General features: G+C 44.4%; 1 protein-coding gene across 3 annotated transcripts in view; it reads left to right on the top strand.

Annotated features, from left to right (window-relative positions):
• Positions 1–398: 398 nt before the first annotated feature.
• The window catches only part of RMDN2 (regulator of microtubule dynamics 2), a 516,997-nt gene continuing 497,733 nt past the window's right edge, over positions 399–19,662 (top strand). Inside the window, exons 1-2 of one of the 3 annotated variants that reach the window (XM_069234475.1) lie at positions 429–606; positions 18,802–19,642. The gene's annotated coding sequence lies outside the window, so the exon portion shown is untranslated. Of the gene's footprint in view, positions 607–18,801; positions 19,643–19,662 lie in introns of all 3 variants that reach the window. The other 2 variants (XM_069234474.1, XM_069234476.1) reach the window with 2 other exon arrangements.

Below are 19,662 nucleotides of genomic sequence, written 5' to 3'. Positions count from 1 at the left end.
CCGCTTGAGGAAAGCTGCAAGCTGCCTGCGCGAACACCCTCAGCAGTGATGTAATACAAATATTTTCACTAAGAAAACAAAAATATTGCTAAAATGGTCAAATAATAACGAACTTTTTCAGACTACGTACATACACAGGGATATACTTTCAATGAGGACAAAAGCACGCTTCCTAATAAGAACAGTAAGATGTGTGCTTTTAATGGTAGTGTATGAAAAAGGAATAGGCCCTAATTATTTTTAGAAATCTTAGTGTGTTGTCTTTATTTTTACGCAGGAATGTTTATATTGCTTTTCAATCCTCCTTTCAGAAATGGCGGCGTGTAGGTCTAGCACCAGTGAGCTCTTCCGCAGCCCGCCTCCCTCCTATCAGTTGTTGGGGTTTCCTTGGATGCTCTGAGTCCCCGGCGCGCATGCTCACTTCCTTCACTGGACAGTTCGCAGGGCGAAATGTCAAAACACCAGCAGCAGTGAGGAGTGTGCATGGCTGGACATCAGGGCGGAAGAGAGAATATGACTATGTAAAGCAGCAACAGCGCCAGAAACGGCGGGCACTGCACTGGCTGCACGGCTCGGATCCTAGTGGAATGGAACAGTAGTATCAAGGTGAGGAAGCATTTGTGTTGAGCGGACCAGACAGTCTCTGCCCCTACTAGACACAGCAAACCGTCGAACTGTGACAAACATGCCTGGTAGTACCTCTGGTTATCAACTGACCTCCGTGAACTGAAAATACACATTTTTGTGCTGTTCTCTGCTTCTCGTGCTTTAAAAAAAAACCGAAAAAAACAACCATATATTTCAGTGAAGCGAAGGTTCCAACATGTCTTTCCTCCTTGCCAATTAATCTACTCCATTTAAATTGTGTGATATTCGATGATTTCGTGTCCAGCCGAGAAGTGGCTCATATCTTTTGTGGCTCTTTCACTTGGTCCTTGTATGTAGTTATTCTGAGAGTGGCATAACCCCTTTTATTTGGACCAACCATGCCTGTCTCGAATATACTGTCAGAAGCTCGCAGCAATGGAGGTGCATGCTGGCTACATTCATTCATTTTGTCGGTATGTGGTAGTATTGTATTGCCATGTAATTTTATCTATGCAGCGCTTACTATTCTTGATGAGGCGTTAAAACACTCTGTGACGCGTATCACTGTACTCTTGAACTCAACATTAATGGTCAATCCAGAGTTTTATTTTTGGTTATTGGTGTTGGTCTCGTACTGCCAAGAAATCAGTCCTTACTTACATTTGCTCCATTATTTTGTGGCAGATTACATTTTGGAAGTTTGGTGTGATCATTAATGGGGGGACACATGCAAGTTCAGTCAGATATTTGGTGTGGTGAATAGGTAGACTAGAGAAGACTAAGGGCCTTATTATGAGTTTGGCAGTCTGACCACCCGAAGGTGGGGATGCAGCTGTCAAACCGGCAAGCTCCCCACCATTGTATTACGATGTTTCTGTTGGCTGACCAGCGGAAGCAGTGCGGCAGCATTGGCCTCGGCTCCCTCACAGTGCCGAGGCCAATGCTGTTGCACACAGCACCCTCAGAATGTGCACTGTCTGCATGGCAGACACAAATAATGAAGTGCATGGCCATGGGCAGTGCAGGGGCCCCCCTGTGGCCCCAACTCTACCTTTCCGCCAGCCTTTTCATGACGGGGACCACTCCATGAAAAGGCTGTAGGAAAGGAAAGTCGTGATCAGCACAAACTCGGCACCGCTGTAGTTAACCACAACTTTCACCGCCGCCAGCCTGTCGGGACCCCTGATCCCGACGGAGGCGGCGGTCTCCTGGCGGTCCAATCACCAGGATCGTAATCTGGTGGTTTGCCCCCCAGGATTGTGGTGGTCGGACAGCCACTGGGAGTTTGGCGGTCCTAGGACCGTGAAACTTGTAATCAGACTTTAGGTATTGTTGGGTTGCAGGAATGTGGTTTCAAAGACTGAGAAGTTCTGATCTGTGAAATGAATGAGGTGTGGGCAATTTACATAAATACAATAATATAGAATAAGGCAGACTTATGCGATATAAAGTAGGGTAGACTCAAAAAGGGGAGGTGTGCAGAGGGTAGAGGATAAAGTGTGGGTGATTCTACAGAAAGGAGAGGGATACTACTGATAGTTTGAAATCAAGTGTTATTTTTAATGCAGAATTTTAGGATTATAGTGGCAGGTGGCCTTTTGAGATAAAATGCAATATGAGGATGTAAAACTGTAGAAAGAAACCACTTTATTTGGATGTGAGGAAATGTAATGCATTGCAGCATTTCTGTAGTGCTTACTACCCATATATATGGTTCTGATGTTGTTATCCACACGGATAGCACTCTACAGCATGTTGGTGCATGGCTTAAAGTGTGTTTTCTTTGCCTTGATCCTATGTGGCAAGTGTTTCCATGCCATTCATGATGACCACTGAGGTGCTGTTTTTTGATAAGGTACGTGGCAATTGGTGGTATGTTTATCCTGAAGCATGCAACACAATTTAATCACTATTTATGCTTAGGTCCTTGGAAATTGCCACTGCATCCTAAGGAAATATACTTCAGTACCTGAGTGTTCACCCACTTTGCAATAGAAACCACCCTGTATTTTCAAATGATGTTAAAGTAATGTACAAGTGAGTCAGTTGTTATTATTCTGTAAAGTCTCAATGTATTCTTCCAGTTATTGACATATTCCCTCCTCACAACATTAATTATTGCCTATTGTGTTGAAATAATTCTCGATGAATCCTTCTCCAGAAAAGAAATAGTTCTGAAGTAAGTACTCCTCCATATGTAGCCGAGAAGGGTCACCCAAACACCTGCAGAACATTGTTATAGTTATTATTATTTCATACCATTTACATGCTTTGCAAGCACAAATGCTTTTTTTTTATCACACTAAAGCCTGCTCTATTGCCTTTTGCAATGCTGAAAAAAATAGCAAAATGGGATTGTTTCTTTACAACAGCCATATATGAGATAAGAAACTGAATGTAACAAGCAGCATATGTGTACTTTTAAAATGTGGCATTGTCCTTCATGTATTCCAATGTAAGAACTTCCTGAAACATAGAATGATACAGCAAACAGCATGAAGTGAGATGGTGCATGCCTCTGTATGTAGCCCATGCCCACTGTAAGAGTATTTTGTAGATATGGTAACAATTGGCCAGATGTACAAAAGGATATTGCATTTCTTAATGAACCAAATCACAATTTTGGTCTTTTAGGAAATGCAATACTGCATTTCCACATGTTAACTGGCCTAAACGCAGTAGCAAAATGCAGTTTCTACCTTGTCGAAATAGCATTTTATGATTCCCTAAATAGAAAATCACAGAAAGGGATTTCCTATTTGCTATTTCCTAAGCACATGTACAGAGCATTTTCTAAATGCAAAATGGGCATTTAGGAAATGCTATCACCATCGGATGCAATCCAATGGTAACCATGTGCAATTTAAAAAAAAAAAAAAAAAAAAAAAAAAAAAAAAAAAATCCCATAAGTGTTTTTTTTTTTTTTTTAAATGCCATAGAGCGCACACTTGTCCCTAGGGCATTTGTGCTCTTTACATGTTGGTCCTTTTTTTGGGGGGGTGCATCAAAGGGGGCTTTAGGCCCTTAAGCACCCTTGGTTTTGCATTTCTAAGTTTGCAATTTCCTATTAGCAAGTCGGAAATTTGGAAAAGCAAAACCATTCATACCTAAAGGAACGAATGGTTTAGCATTTCCTAAATAACAATTTCTTAATAGGGATTCCTACTCCATAAGAATCGCTATTAGGAAATCGCTAATTTTATACATTCCAGTTTGCATTTCCTAAATAGCGATTTCTTAGGATTCACTATTTAGGAAATGAAAAAGCTGAATTTTGTACATATGGGCCTAACATGGATTGCAGACAGCTGCGGAGTCAGGCTCGACCCAAAGAGGTTTCTACTAGATCCGTTGACTGGACTGTTAATATTTGAACAGCTAGCAAACTGCATTCTTGGATTTGTTATCCACGTGTTATGGTGTTTGTAGGAAAGCACCCTTTCCAGGTATCTGATGTAATTTCGACTGAAAGTGCACTGGGTTCCTGCTAACCAGGTCCCCAGTGCCAGATCTCTTTCCCAAAAACTGCACAGTTGTTTCCCTAATTGGCAAAACCTTTAGCACCTTTAGGCCCTAGTAAATGGTACCCCTGGTATCTACGGCCTGGGGTACTAAAGAGGGTCCCTCAGGGCTGCAGGACAAATTGTGCCACTCTAAGGAACCCCTCACCAAGCACATGCCATTGCAGGCAGTGTGTCTTGGTGCGGCCCAAAATGAAACACAACATGGCACACAGCCTGTGTACCATGTCCCCTAACAACGCATTCAATACATGTAAGTCACCCCTCTAGCAGGCCTTACAGCCCTAAGGCAGGGTGCATTATGTTACATGTAAGAGCATATCTGCACAATCAGACATGCCCCTGCCATGTCTTTCCCGATTCTCAGACATAGTAAGTGACCGGGGAAGCCATTTCAAATACATGTGCTGGACACTGGTCACCACGAGTTCCCCAGCTACATGATGGCTTCACTGAAGATAAGGATGTTTGGTGTCAAACATCTCGTATTGGTGAATCCACAGTGATGCCAGTGTTGGACTTACCGAATCATGCACCCAGAGGGCACCCTAGAGGTGCCCCCTGAAAAACCACCAACTACTATTGTGTTAACTGACTGGTCCTGACCAGTTAAGCCACCGTAGCCATGTTTTTGACCCCCAAAGGTGAGCCCCAGTGCTCTCGGGGTCCAAAGTGCACTGGGTGGGGTTGATGACCATTCCCCCAGGCATGATGGACATTTCAGGGCAGAAGGCTTCAAAGGACTAGCTCCTTTTGTGATGCGACCCAGGTCTCCTCAGATGGCAGAGATGACCATCCCCCCTGTCCTGACCCCACTTTTGACTGCAAGACAGGTGGGAAAATTAGGCAGAGTAGGAGGTGTGCCCACTTCATGCTATTCCCACCCCTAAGGAGACCAAGTTGAAATGGACACCACTTTTAAAATTCCTCCATCTTATGTTGGAAGCAATAAGGCCACTTGGGTCAGGGTTATGCCTACTTCCCAACAGAAGTGGTCATAGAAAGGGTATAGTCACCCTAAAGGTAGGCAACCCTTTGGCTGCCACCAGGCACTCCCTGTGCCACCCCTAAATTGAGTATTTAGGTGGTACTCCTGAATCCCAGAACTCAGATCCTGTTGACCCAGGAAGACAAAGGAAAAAGAAGAGTTGCACCTGCAGAAGAGGAGAAAAGAAGCAGCTGACCTGGTACCAGCCCCGCTGGCTTGTCTTCAAACCTTGATGCCTGCCTTTGAAAAAGACTCAAATTCCCAGTTAGCAGCGGACCTGCTCCCCAATTTAGCTCTAAAAGAAAGGACTCTACTGCCTCCAGAACTGCAAAGACCCGACACCTGAAGTCACCCCTACACCTATCCTCACTGACCTGTGTTGAAGTATGCCTCCGGTGCTGACAGGGTTCCCCAGATCCTCAGAGTCCACGTCCATCTTGGTTTCACCCCTCCTGCACTCCCTGAAGTCACCTGTAGGCTCCTCATACAGGCCCCCTCTCCCGCAGCCTTTGAGGTGAGAGAAACCTGACATCTAAAGCAACTACTGTACCAGTCGCCGCTGTCCCGAGTTGAATTGGACCCCTGGGGTCAGCAAAGTCCCCTAGCTCTCCTGAGCTCAAGTCCACTGTGGTTTTACCCCTTCTGAGCTCCACGATGAAGCCTGCAGCCTCAGACTACAGGACCTCACCAACTGCAAGTGTTCCTGGACAAGGAAACCTGACGGCAAAGGACACCCCTGCATCTGTTGCTCCTGGGCCCTGGTGAAGAGGACCATAAGGGCACCTACGTCTTGAGCACTGCATGTTTGCAACGTACCTGTTGGTTGTCCCTAACTGGCACCCCCAGACAGAGCCTGCAGCCTAAATCCACGGGGACCAATCCACATTGAAATATATGGGGCACCCAACACCGTACTGCACCTGGCTGCCCCATGCACTTTTGATTTGGTCCTGACCCTTGCCCAGTACTTACCTTAAGTCTACAAGATTGGTGCTGTGAGTCGTTGTGAAGTGCTTGTTTGCTGAATGTGTTTTCCTTCCATAGCTTAACACTGAAGAACTCTGAAATTGCACTGTTGATTTTTGCAAGCAAAAAGTTTTCATGCTTAAAAATATACCTACTTTATAATTAAGTTCTTGGGCTCACAATATATATAAAAAGTGTTATTTTTATTAATTAGTTTCAGAATTATTATTTGAGTGTGTGTCTCAATTATTGCCTCTGTGAGTACAGCAAATGTTTCACAGTCCCTTCTGAAAAGCCTAACTTGCTTATGCTACTACAAAACAAAACATTATTAGTCCTATGTACTTTTGCCTCTGCACACCATTTGGGGATCCACTGGAATCTCTGCACAGTGTACTTCTTTTTAGAGAGCTAGATTCCTACATTGGTGGAACAGTGGTGTGATCTGCAACTTTGCATTTGCTGATACCACTTGGTCAATAAGTGACTACACGAATAAATCCAAAAATTGCCTTTAGATAATTTGATTGTTTGAATTGGGTATTTTTTTCCAAATTCTTAAAAGTAACTGTAATGGCCTTGGTTAAGTACGTTTAAAAACTTATTTAGTTAGAACTGTAAAATCTGGGTTAGGAATTTTGTCTAGCTCAAAAAGGTCCCAACTTCTGAACAATATTGAGTACACCAGAGTGTGTGAATAAGGAACGTGACCTTACCCCTTACCTCCAGCTTTCTCATAAGCATTTAAGAGCCCTCTGCAAAGGGTATAAAATTAAAACCGGCTCAAACCTCATCACTGTAAAGCTCCAGGATCAGTTGGCAGAGTATGAAGAGGCCCATCCTACTGATGGGGCCACTGACCCCGATGACTAGGGCAAATTGAGTGAGTAGGAGAAGCTGGACCCTTGACCACTTAAAAGAGAGGACATCCCCAGGTGCCAAGAGCACCTCCCTCTAGTGAGGATGGCTCAGGTCCCTTGAGATCCAGAGAAGAACTCTCTGAAGATGAGATTATTTTAGAGAGGGAAGCTCAAAGAATTGCTCTGGAGAACAAGCTACTGGCCATAGAAAGGAAAATAGCAGAGATAGGATTAGCACCTATGAACGGGGACAACAACTTTATAACTAATGACAGAGTAGGGTTCTTTGACCATAAAATCCCCAAAGGGAGTGTCTCAAAATATGAGGATGTTGATGATGTCACCAAGTGGTTCACAGCTTTTTAGAGGGACTGTGTTTCCAGAGAGCTTAGCAAACAACACTGGAGCTCTCTCCTTTGGTAACGTTTCTCAGGAAAATGCAGGGAGAGACTCCTGACACTGAATGAGGCAGATGCTAGGTCACATGACCTCGTAAAGGACACCTTGATTGAGAGCTTCAGGCTTACTCCTGAAGAGTACATGGTCAAGTTCAGAGAGACTTGAAAAACTCAGTTCTGGGTGATTTCGCAGACATTCCAGTAAATCCACTAGGTGGCTGGTTAAAAGGTAAGAATGTGATTGATTATGAGGGGATTTACAATTTATTGATGAAAGAGCATCTTTTAAGTAATTGTGTGCAACAGAGGTTACATCAAGTACATGTTAGACCCAGCTCCACTCTCTCCTCAAGAGTTGGGGAAGAAGGCAGACGACTGGGTCAAGACATTGGTGACCAGAACATCCACTGGTGGAGCAGACCACAAAAAGGAGGCTAAGAAGCCCCCTCAAGGGAAAGGTGGTAACCAGAACAAAGATAAAAGAAAGAGTCTTCTAAAGGCCCCCCAAAACCTGCAGAGGAGGGTGGGCCCGAGACTCCTGACAATCCAAGGATGGGTACAATGGGAAGAACAGGGATTCCAAAAAGACTTGTTGCCATTACTGCAAGGCTGTTAGACACCGAACTGGAGACCCTACCTATCCCAACAAAAAGAATGCCTGTAGTGTACCTGCAGTAAATGCAGTGGTAAGTTTCTAGAAGGGATTCCAGGTGGGCCCTGACCATGTTAGTGAGCCTACTGAGGCAACTCTAGTCTTGGAGGGTGGGGTAGATGTAGTTGCCCTGGTCGTCTGCCCAGTAACTTGGAAAATACAGACAACAACCACATACATATTAATGGATGAGGGTTGAAGCACTGGGAAGCATTGGTGCCAGTGTCACCATGGTGACTGAGCAGCTGGTGTCCTTAGATCAATACTTAACTGATGAGACATACACAGTCCTCGGTGCTAATAATCAGGCTAAGGTAATCCCATGGCGATGGTATCCTTAGAATGGGGAAGGGTTACTGGCCAGATGAAGGTGGTGGTATCACCTGCAATCCCTGTACACTGTCTGCTAAGCAATGATCTGGAGTCCTCAGCACAGACTGAGGTTGGAAGGAGAACCCATGCAGATATGCTGGGGATACCTAAATGGGTTTGCATCAAAAACAGAGCACAAAGTAAAGCCCTGGGTGAAAAAGTTGATTTGGAGTCTGGAAAAATGGCCGACCCTGTAAAGAGAAATAGCAAGAAGTCTGGGAAACCTGCTTCCAAACAGATGCCAGATTAGGTCCCCTCACCTCAGAGAGAAGACATATCAGTACCAGAGAGAACTGAGCCCCAGGAGCTTGGGCCTTATACAGCAGAGCTCTTGGGCTCATTGGGACCCTCTAGGGAGGATCTGTGCTATGGGCAGAGGACCTGTCCCACTCTTGAAGGCCTGAGACAAGAAGATACTGATAAGGAAAAAGGTGAAGTAAGTGGCTCCCACAGGACCCATTGGGAGGAGGAGATCCTTTTTACTGAGGCCAGAGACCCCAAACCTTTTGCCACTAGAAGAGTGGTAGTGCCTCAGCAGTTTAGAGAGTTTCTCCTCACTTCGTCCCATGATATCTCCCTAGCTAGGCATATTGGCCAGTCTAAAACATTGAGTAGGTTGGCGAACCACTTCTACTGGCCAGGTATGTCTCAGAAGGTGAAGAAAGTTTGTAACTCCTGTTCTACCTGTCAAGCCAGTGGCAAAACAGGTTGCCACCCAAAGGCCCCCTTAATTTCCCTTCCTGTGGTTTGAGTTTCCTATGAAAGGATAGGGATTGACATTGTCAGTCCCATTGACCCTCAAAGTGCATCAGGAAACTGATTTATACTGATTGTAGTGGATCATCAGGGATGTGGAATTCCTATTGCCCAACGCCTGGGACATATTGTTTGGGCAACAAGTTTTCATGTTTATTTTGTCCTTGGAACAAGTAGGCCCAACCCCATGCAGCACAAACCCTTTGGCTGCCAGATTATAGAGAATGGAACTGTGCAGTTGAGGTAATATGTATGTCCATTTGTTAATGCTGTTCGAACTTGTATTTATGGTTCATTAATGAAAAGCATTTATTATCAGGGTGAGCACTGTAAATAAACGTTTTAAGGTCACACTGCACTACTGGCAGCGATCGCAATAAAAAAAAAAAAATAGTGTACACACATGTTTGAAAAATTTAACAATATGAGGCTAAGTTTAATGCTCCCAGAATGGTCTCTGATTAGATGCATATATTTGCAGAAGCTTGTAAGTAAGAGGTTGTGATTCTTTTCTTTCAAAATAAAATGTTCAGAAAAAAATGCAAGTACTAAAATGTAGGTGCTATTTCTTTGAAGCTTCGCTTAGTTAAATGTGTTGATGCACGCTAGTATTTCCAGAAAATATTCCTAATGGAAACATCAGTGTAACCATTTTCAAGAAGATTATGGGAAGCATGAAAATAAACAAGCACTGGCAAAGCCAACTGATCCAAAAAAAAAATTGTGAGTCTTTTGGTTTCGACAATGCGTTTTTTGTTTTGAGATGTCTTTTGTAACACTTTATTTTTGTGGGAGCTGCCCGGCCCTCACCATCGTAACAAACACTGGCAGAAAGAAAAAAAGTTTTTGGTCTCAAAAGCACACATTGCCACCAGTGGTGTATCAAAGGCCCCGCAGCCTCCCTTGAAGAGGCCCCATCAACACAGCACCTGCCCTGAGTGAATCTGGAGGGGGGGCTCCATTTGCTTTGCAGGGGGCCCCCATCCAAGTTCGTTACGCCACTGATTGCCACTGTACTTCCTTGCACTGAACTAAACTGCTTTGTGTGTCAATATGCTCCTTGTGGAAGAGCGAATGCGATCACTCACAGTAAAGCCAGACAATAAATAGAGAAATAGAAGTTTAATATAAACAAAATGTCATAGTTAATGTCAGACCTAATTAGAGACCGTATTCTTAAAGAGAGTCACAAAAGTGCACTCATGGTTTATGTCATTGTACTAGTGGCTTTGTTGAATTCACAAGGAATTACAGAAGTAGACCAGGAAATCTGACACCTAGAAAATATATGTGAACTGTATTTTAGCACCAGCAAATCTCCATGTGTAGATTTGCTCCTGTGAAAATCTATTGAACCTTTACTAATTTAATTTTCCTCCAGCAACTTTTTTCCCAACTCTGAAAGAACTTCTACTTCTGCCATTATCAGGAGTAAATGTCCAACCTTTTTCATTATGGGGAAAAGATTAGAGAAGAGCTGGTGAAAATCCTTAAAACATGCAAGTTAGTAAGTTTGCAGACTTAAAAGCATTTTAGCCCTGGAACTATTGCTTACTGCTTCCTCCAGCCCCAGTATGTAGATCTGCAGAAAGGAGGTAAAATAAGAAAATTGCTATAGTAGGGATTGCAATTGCAAGTATTCAAGCCCTACTACAGTAGTAGCCCTGGCATAATCAGAGAGGCTGTTATCAGAGCTCTCACATGAAGAGATTGCTGTCATAATGTGTCGTGGCACCAAAGGGACAAGTAGATTTTTTTACAGGACAAGTAGATTTAAGAAGCAACCTGTCCCATGAACAAGTAGACATTTTATTAAATGCCACACCCTGATCATGCAACCAGGTATCATGAAGCAATTCCCCTAAGGACTACTACTGCCCCTGCATTAGCTAGGACCCTCATTGCTATCTTTACCAGAGTGGGCTTTCCAAAGGAGGTGGTGTCGGACAGAGGTACAAACTTCATGTCTGGCTACCTGAAACACATCTGGGCTGAATGTGGTGTGACCTATACGTTCACTACCCCGTACCAGCCACAAACCAATGGCCTTGCTGAGAGATTCAACAATACATTGAAAGGTATGATTGGTTGACTCCCTGAGAAACTCAAGGGGAGATGGGATTTCATATTTCCATGCCTGGGTTTTGCTTACAGGAAAGTGACACAGAAGGGGGTAGGGTTTTCCTCCTTTGAACTTCTGTTTCAGCATCCTGTGAGGGTACCACTTTGTCTGGTGAAGAAGGGATGGGAGAGAGATTTCAGAGAACCCAAACAGGATATTGTGGACTGTGTACTTGGCCTTCACTCCATAATGGCTGAGAACATGGAGAAAGCGTCTAAAAACATTGAGGCCATGCAAGAGCTCCAGAAGCTCTGGTATGACTAAAAGGCTGCACTGGTGGATCCATGGAGTTCCATCCATGTCAATTGCCTTAAACTTTATCATGACACAGTTGGAAGGACCTTGCTCATGGTCACTGATGAGGGACAGGAAGCTGAGAGTAAGTCTTTCACTGATCTCTTTTCCAGCAACCCAAAATATGCTGCAGTGGAGAGAGTGGTCTTTTCAGACACCCTCACTGAACAAGAGCGGACTGACTGCAAGCAAGCCTTGCAGCAGTATGCTGAGCTCTTCTCTTTGACCCCTGGTCAGACCACCTGTTCTACACATATGGACACAGAGGTCAGCCTGCCTGTCAAAAACAAAATCTACAGACAGTCTGATTATGTCAAAGAGAGCATCAAAGCTGAAGTCAGCAAGATGCTGGAATTGGGAGTCATTGAGCAATCTGAGAGTCCATGGGCCGGCCCAGTTGTTTTAGTCCCCAAGTCTCATTCTCACGGTGGAAATAAATAAATTAGGTTTTGTGTGGACTCTAGGGACACCAATGCTGTGACCAAAATGGATGTTCACCCAATTCCTAGGGCTGGTGAACTAATTGACAGGGGTAGCCAAATATCTCAGTACTTTTTTCTTCTCACACTGGCAGATAGGTCTTACCCCTGGAGCAAAAGAGAAATCGGCAATCTCTGCTCCTGATGGGCAATATTAGTTTACTTTTATGCCCTTTGGATTGAAGAACACCACTGCCACCCTCCAAAGGTTGGTGAATAAAGTCCTTGCTGGGTTAGAAGGCTTTAGTGCAGCATATCTTAATGATATTGCTGTCTTTAGCTCTACCTGGCAGGATTACCTGATCCACCTTGGAAAGGTCCTAGAGGCTCTGAAAAATGCAGACCTCACTATCAAGGCAAACAAGTGCCAGATAGGCAGGGCCAGTTTGTATACTTGGGTCACCTTGTAGGTGGAGGCCAGGTTCAACCACTAAAACCCATGATCCAGACAATTCTGGACTGGGTAGCTCCAATACACAGATCCAAATCAGGGCATTTCTTGGCTTGACTGAGTACTGCAGGAGGTTTGTGAAAGATATGTCACCATTGTGGCACCTGTCATAGAACTGACCTCCAAAAATGTGCCTAAAATGGTAAATTGGGCAGTGAGCTGTTAAAAGACATTTGACACCTTAAATGAAGCAATGTTCTCAGCACTTGTTCTAAAAGCTCCAGGTTACACAAAGCAGCTCATAGTGTAGACGGATGCCTCTGAACATGGGATAGGAGCAGTCCTATCCCAAAACGGCGATGATGGCAATGACAAACCTGTTGCTTTCAATAGGAGGAGGTGATTCCCCAGAGAGCAGCATTGGTGTGCCATTGACAGGGAAAGCTTTGCCTGTGGTTTGGTCCCTGAAGAAGCTAAGGTCTTGTTTGGCTCTCACTTCCTTCCATATACCTACAGGGAATGGACTTTTCAGTGAAACATAGACCTGGGACTCACCATGCCAATGCAGAAGACCTTTCCAGCTTCTGCCACTTAGAAGATGAAGACTCTCTGAAGATGGGTAAGTTTAATTATTTTTCATTTGGGGGTGGGGTCATGTAGGAAAGCACCATTGTTGGCATGGATAGCCCTCCAAATCACATTTTGACAGGTATTTGATGTAATTTGGACTGAAAGTGAACTGGGTTCTTACTAACCAGGTCTTGAGTTCCAGATCTCCTTTCCCATAACTGAACAGTCGTTTACCCAATTGACAAAACCTTTAGCACCCTCTGTAAGTCGCTAGCAAGGGGTACTCCTGGTACCTAGGGTCTGTGGTACTAAAGAAGGTCCCTCAGGGCAGCAGCACGAATAGTGCCACCCTAAGGAACCACTCACAAGCACATGACAGGCTGTGTTTTCTTGGTGCAAACCAAAATGAAAACACAACATGGCACACAGCCTGTGTTCCATGTCTCCTAACACTGCATGCAATATATTTAACTCACCCCTCTAGCAGGCCTTGCAGCCCTAAGGCAGGGTGCATAATATAACATGTGAGGGCAAATCTGCCAGAGCAGATATGCTCCTGCTATGTCTTTGTTGATTCTCAGACATAGTAAGTGACCAGAGAAGCCATTTCAAATACATGTGCTTGACACTGGTCACTACGAGTTCCCCAGCTACATGACGGCTTCACTGAAGATAGGGATGTTTGGTATCAAACATCTCATATTGGTGAATCCACAGTGATGCCAGTGTTTGACTTACTGATGCATGAACCCAGAGGCCACCTTAGAGGTGCCCCCTGAAAAACTATCAACTATTAGTGTGTTAACTGACTGGTCCTGTCCAGTTCAGTCACCTTAGCCATGTTTCTGACCCCCTAAGGTGTGAGCCAGTGATCTGGGGGGCTAAAGACAAAAGCCTGCACTGGGTGGGGGTGGTGACCACTCCCCCAGGCAGGATAGACATTTCATGGGGGAAGCTTCAAAGACCTCGCTGCCTTTGTAATGCAACCCAGGTCTCTCCAAATGGCAGAGATGACCAAGACCCTGTCCTTACCCCACTTTAGGCAGCAGGACAGGCGGGAATATTAGGCAGATTAGGAGGTGTGCCCACTTCATGGCAGTCCCACCCCAAAGTTGGAAGAGCTTAAGTGTCCACCACTTTTTAATATCCTCCATCTTAATTTGATAGCAATAAGGCCACTAGGGTCAGGGTTATGCCCATTTCCCAATGTAAGTGGTCATAGAAAGGGTATAGTCACCCTAAAGGTAAGCAACCCATTGTCTGCCACCTGGCACTCCCTGTAGCAACCCTCAATTGAGTATTTAGGTGGCACTCCTGAACCCCAGAACTCAGATCCAGGCGACCCAAGAAGACAAAGGACAAAGAAGAGTTGCACCCGCAGAAGAGCAGAAAAAAAGCAGGTGACCTGGTACCAACCCCGGCGGCCTGTCTTCAACCCTTGATGGACTCTGCACCAAAAGACGGCTCATCCTGAAGCTGAACCGCCAGAAACCTAGGAGGACTGCCTGCCTTTGAAAAAGACTCCTGTGAGCAGCGAACCTGCTCTCCAAACACCTCTAAAAGAAAGGACTCTACAGCCTCAGGAACTGCAAATACTTGACACCACTGCACCTGCCCTCACTGACCTGAGTGGGAGTGGACCTCCGATGCCATCAAGGTTCCCAGCTCTCTAGAGTCCGAGTCCATCGTGGTTCAACCCCTCCTGGACTCCCTGAAGTCGTCGGTATTCTCTCCACACAGGCCCCCTATCCCACAGCCTCTGAGGTGAGAGAAACCTGACATCTAAAGCAATCACTGCACTTGTCACTGCAGGCCCGAGTTGAAGTGGACCCCTGGTGTCAGCGACGTCCCTCAGCTCTACTGAGCTGAAGTCCACTGTGGTTTCACCCCTTCTGGACTCCACGTTGGAGCCTCCAGCCTCAGACTACAGGACCCCCTCCTCCCCCAATCGTTAGTGCTCCTTGACAAAGAAACCTGACGCCAGTGGACACCCCTGCATCCGTCGCCACTGGTCCCTGGTGAAAAGAATCAAAGGTGCCCCTACGTCTCCAAGCACACCATGTTTACAACTTATCTGTTGGTTGTCCCCGACTGACCCCACAGCCAGAACCTGCAGCATAAATCCACAGGTACCAATCCTCATTGAAGTACATTGGGCACCCGATGTCATACTGCAACTCTGCACCCGGCCTCCTCAGTGCTGTCCGGAGTGAACTGTTGGTGTGGCCCTGACCCTTGCCCAGTACTCACCTTAAGTCTACAAGACTGGTCCTGTGAATCGTCATAAAGTGCTTGTGTGTAGAATGTGTTTTCCTTCCATAGGTTAACATTGAAGAACTCTGAAATTGCACTGTCGATTTCTGCAAGTGAAAAGTATTTATGCTTATAAATGTACTTACCTTATAACAAAGTTCTTGGTTTCAAAATCTATATGGAGAGAAGTGCTGTTTTTCTAAATTGGTCTCAAATGTATTCTTCGACCATGTGTCTCATTTATTGCCTACTGTGAGTACAACAAATGCTGAGTACTACCCTCTGATAAGCTTAACTGCTCACCACACTACCACAAAATAGAGCATTAGTACTTTTTACTTTTGCCACTGCTAACCAATTGAGGTTCCACTGTAGTCAATGCACAGTGTACTTCTTTTTAGTGTACCATATAGAGAGCCAGCATTCTACAGTTTAATTGGAATTCCATTGTTTTTTTAGCTGGATATACATAGATCAGTGTCCAAAGATAATGTACCACAGTTGATTCTAGTACTTACTTTAGTAATTGGGATTTCCAAAAGAGAAGAAATGCAGAAATAGCTGTTGAATCGATAAAGGTCTGTTGGAGGGTGGGGGGCAAATGTGGGGCTGACTAACAGTGTGTACTAGGGAAGGTGCAAGAAAGCGTTGTACTACGTGGTCGCATCACTTAATGCTCTCCTGATTTACCAAGATGTATGGAGCGTTAACGGTAAAAAAAAATATATATAGTAAACCTGACTTGCCTCCCCCTTACTTCTATACTAATTGCAGTTTTTAGAGGCCACACTTACTTGTGGTTTTAGCCTGGGTGTCTATGGTTACTTCTTCCCTTTCTGAGACAAAGACTTCTTGTAATTCCCGTTAACTGCTATCCATGCATACATACTTTACATGATCTTTTACTTAACATGTGGCGTTTACCTTCAACATCTGCTAAAAAGAGACCTAATGTATGTAGGATTTGCAACCTTCACTTGTTCCATGATTCCTTAATGCTTACAAATGGTGATCTTTGGTGTAGCTCATGCTCCTTTAAAGGACAGTGGAGTTTGTGTCATGAATAACTCATCCTGTTTCAGATGGCGCCTAGGTAATGTAGCCCCTATTTTTAGATAATATGACCTCATTTGAGTTGCCACTTATTCTGAAAAAATAAAATGTTTAAAGAGGTAGCAGGAGAATAATACAAGATTTATCACCAATCGCTAGAAAATTTGTTGAAGCCTTTTTGCCCTAGTCGGCGGTAGCAATGAAATGGTTACATCTGCATTAAATGAAGTAAGGTGTACAAATAGTATGCATTTTCTGCTGTTTAGGCAGAGGAAGCAGAAAAACGTATTTGTTTATCTAGCAGCTGTGTAAACAGCAGATATTGTAATGTGTGCTGCTTTGCAATCAACCATGTGAATAGCGTAAAGGATGCCTTTATTTAGCGGGCACTGGCTAAATCAGTGCTTTTTCCACATTACTTATCCCGCTTAGACTAGCAGAGGAAAAGAGCCTCTTGTTACGGTAGCGACGTGTTCCCACGAGAGAACCCGCTCTTAGCAAAGACTGTGGCCCGTGTTGTTTATGTGATCAGTACAGATAGAAGCATCCCTAGAGTGCTCATCAGAAGAGTGAATACGGTAGCACAAAACCAGCGAAGTCAGAGTGTGGAGAGACAAATGGCAGCTGGGCGATACGAGGAGGAGAAAGATTCGTAGATTCGTAAGGCAATTGATAGAACACAGTGCAGTGCCATTGTAACAGTATTATGGGGTAAATACCATGGGAACATGAACAGAGGGCATCGGCCAGAGATGGAGTGTCTGAGTGCGGACGAGATGCAACAGAGGAATGAGCACAGAGATGGAGCAGCTGGGACATAGACCGAGCAGACATTTTAGAAGAGGGACAGTACGAGGGGTTGCCACTGGTACTTATACTGTGCAGATGTCGGGGGGGGAAGCGGGGGGGCTTCTGGGGCACAAAGACCGTGGGCTACTGATGGTAGTTCAATGTAGAGATTGCAAGGCAGGTAAAGCCAACATCTGCGATACAGAGTGATGGTATGCTTTTTGGCTACTCGGTCATGTAGTGTATGGATAGTTTGTATACGTGGCAAAGAGAAACAAGGTAACTGGGGACCATTACTTGAGGTTTGGGGAGGGAATTAGGGGCTCCAAGAGATAGCATTTCGTGGCAGGGACTGAGGACCGTTATTGTTGGGATAAAACAAGGGGGGGTGCTGAGCTTGGGGGTTTTGGGGGGGATCTGTCTGCGGACACTTAGCATGAACGTTTAAGAATGAACAAGTAAAGGGTGCACCTTTTTCACGTAGTTTGGGGGCGTGGAGATGTGGCATCAGGCGCTATATGCAGCCTTCTTGCCTGGTCTCTATCTTGTTTTACACAGTAGGGTGAATTTATGTTCCATTCAATACTTGTGTTTTTTCTCAGTAACAAGTGTATTCCAGCTGTTAGACTAAATCCACGCATGTATTCTTCCTTAGTTTGTACTTAGTATAATTTTTTAATCTAAATATGGCATTTCACTTCAGATCTATGTATTACTTAGAATTCCCAAATACGTTCTTCATCAGAGGGTACATGAATGTTTTCTTAGGTAAAAACAAAGAAATAGAGAATTAATTAGCTTATTACACCATAAAACATAAAAAATATGCCATTTACTAACCACTATTCTGTGCCAGATTTCATTAAGAAGACACTGGTGCTTTACCTGTATACTGCCACAAGTGTTCCTGCATTGAGCAAACAGCATCTTCCCAACCGTTCAATTTTACCCTTTTCTCCTTCTCACTAACCAGTTATTAATCCCAGTATGGTTAAAAAACTACCCATCATAACAGTGTAGTCTTTCTTTTAAGTCCTGTACAGTTTTCTTAAAGATAAGTTAGTGTTTGTTGTTAAGTCCAATTGGTTATTGTGTTTCTAATTGCCCGATTCAAAACACTTTACTTGGACTAGCCTCTGTGCCACCTTTTTATGGTCTGCCTGGACAGCGCAGCTGTTGCCAGACAATTATGTGAAAATCACCAGGAGAGGTGTTTTGGCTCCACCCACATGTTGGGAACCAGGACCATGTGTTTGATTGAGCAGAAATTGTGGGCTTTTCCAAAAAAGTGCTTGCCCTCCTTGTAGCTGTGCTCATTTTGTTTATTTACCTAGCTGGCTGAGCATGAACTTTCAAGGACACACTTATATTACTGAAATACTTTTAAAGCATCTTAGATATGTAGATCATTTTTGGTATTCTTGTTTGGCAGCCGCTCAGACAGGAGGAAGACAGTCATTAACCTTCATGGATTTTTAGGTCTGGCTTGACAGAGCAACGGTTGCTTGACCTTTTAACCTTCACCATTATTATTCTATAGTTCTTTGCTTCAACACATGTCTATACTTTTTAGTAGTAATGCTTCACATTACCAAACAACATTTCTTTAAAACCAGGCCTATTGGCATTGCCATTGCTTGTTTTTAATGTGATTTGTGATGCTGTTGCTGATCTTGTGTTGTGTAGCATGGTGTTGCTTTTATTTTCCTTCAAACTAGATTTATTTTCTTCTCCATTTTCCCAATATAGACTATTCTACATGGCCATATTCCAGTTAAATATAGGAAATATGGGTCTCCGCTCCTGGAAAAATTGATGTGTAACAGGCCATTCATTTCATAAGTACTGCCTGTTCCACAGTCTCCAGTCAAGAATGGATGTCAGGAGTGCATTTACATCTAAAGTGCATATAATCCTCACTGAACAATAGATCCAAGAGATTGCACCTTCGCCTGTGCGTCCCGTAAGAAGTTTAGCGTCCAAAAGGCTGTATTCAGGAAGTTGCTCAACTACCTGGAGGTGAGCAGGGAGTGCGTGACACAGTTGAAGATAACGAAAAAACTGAGTGTGTGATAACCCATACTGGCCCTACAGTTCCTGGGTCCCTGCGGAAAGCACTGAGCCCTCATTGGTTTGGAAAAAGGCATGGAGCTCCCCCTCCATAAACAGTACACAGTCCTGGTTGGTGAGATACCACGTATTGAATCTCCACATGGGGCGGAGGATGTCTTCCAAGGCACCCCACTCAAAAAACAAATGAGAGGAGCGTGATCCGAGATACCTCTCGGCAGAACACAGACTGAGCATAGCCGCAGAAGGTTGCATGCCGGCAAACAAATAAGATCAATTCTAGATTCGACCTTATAGGCGGTGGAATTGTGAGCATAAATCACTTGTGTAGGGTTCCTAGTGTGCCAAGCATCACAAAGACCCAGGGAATCTGCCCAAGCGTTAAGAGCCTCAGAACGCGCAAACCTTCCAGGCTGTGGTGTAGTTGATGTGTACCCGACTGGGTCGGGCACCGTGTTGAAATCCCTGGCAGTAGGTCTGCTACCAGTGAATGAATTGCATGCAAGGTCGTTTGCAAAAGGTAAGGAGGAACACAGCAAG

This window comes from Pleurodeles waltl, chromosome 5, assembly GCF_031143425.1.
Source record: "Pleurodeles waltl isolate 20211129_DDA chromosome 5, aPleWal1.hap1.20221129, whole genome shotgun sequence".
NCBI lineage: Eukaryota > Metazoa > Chordata > Amphibia > Caudata > Salamandridae > Pleurodeles > Pleurodeles waltl.
This window is presented reverse-complemented; position numbering and strand designations above follow the sequence as displayed.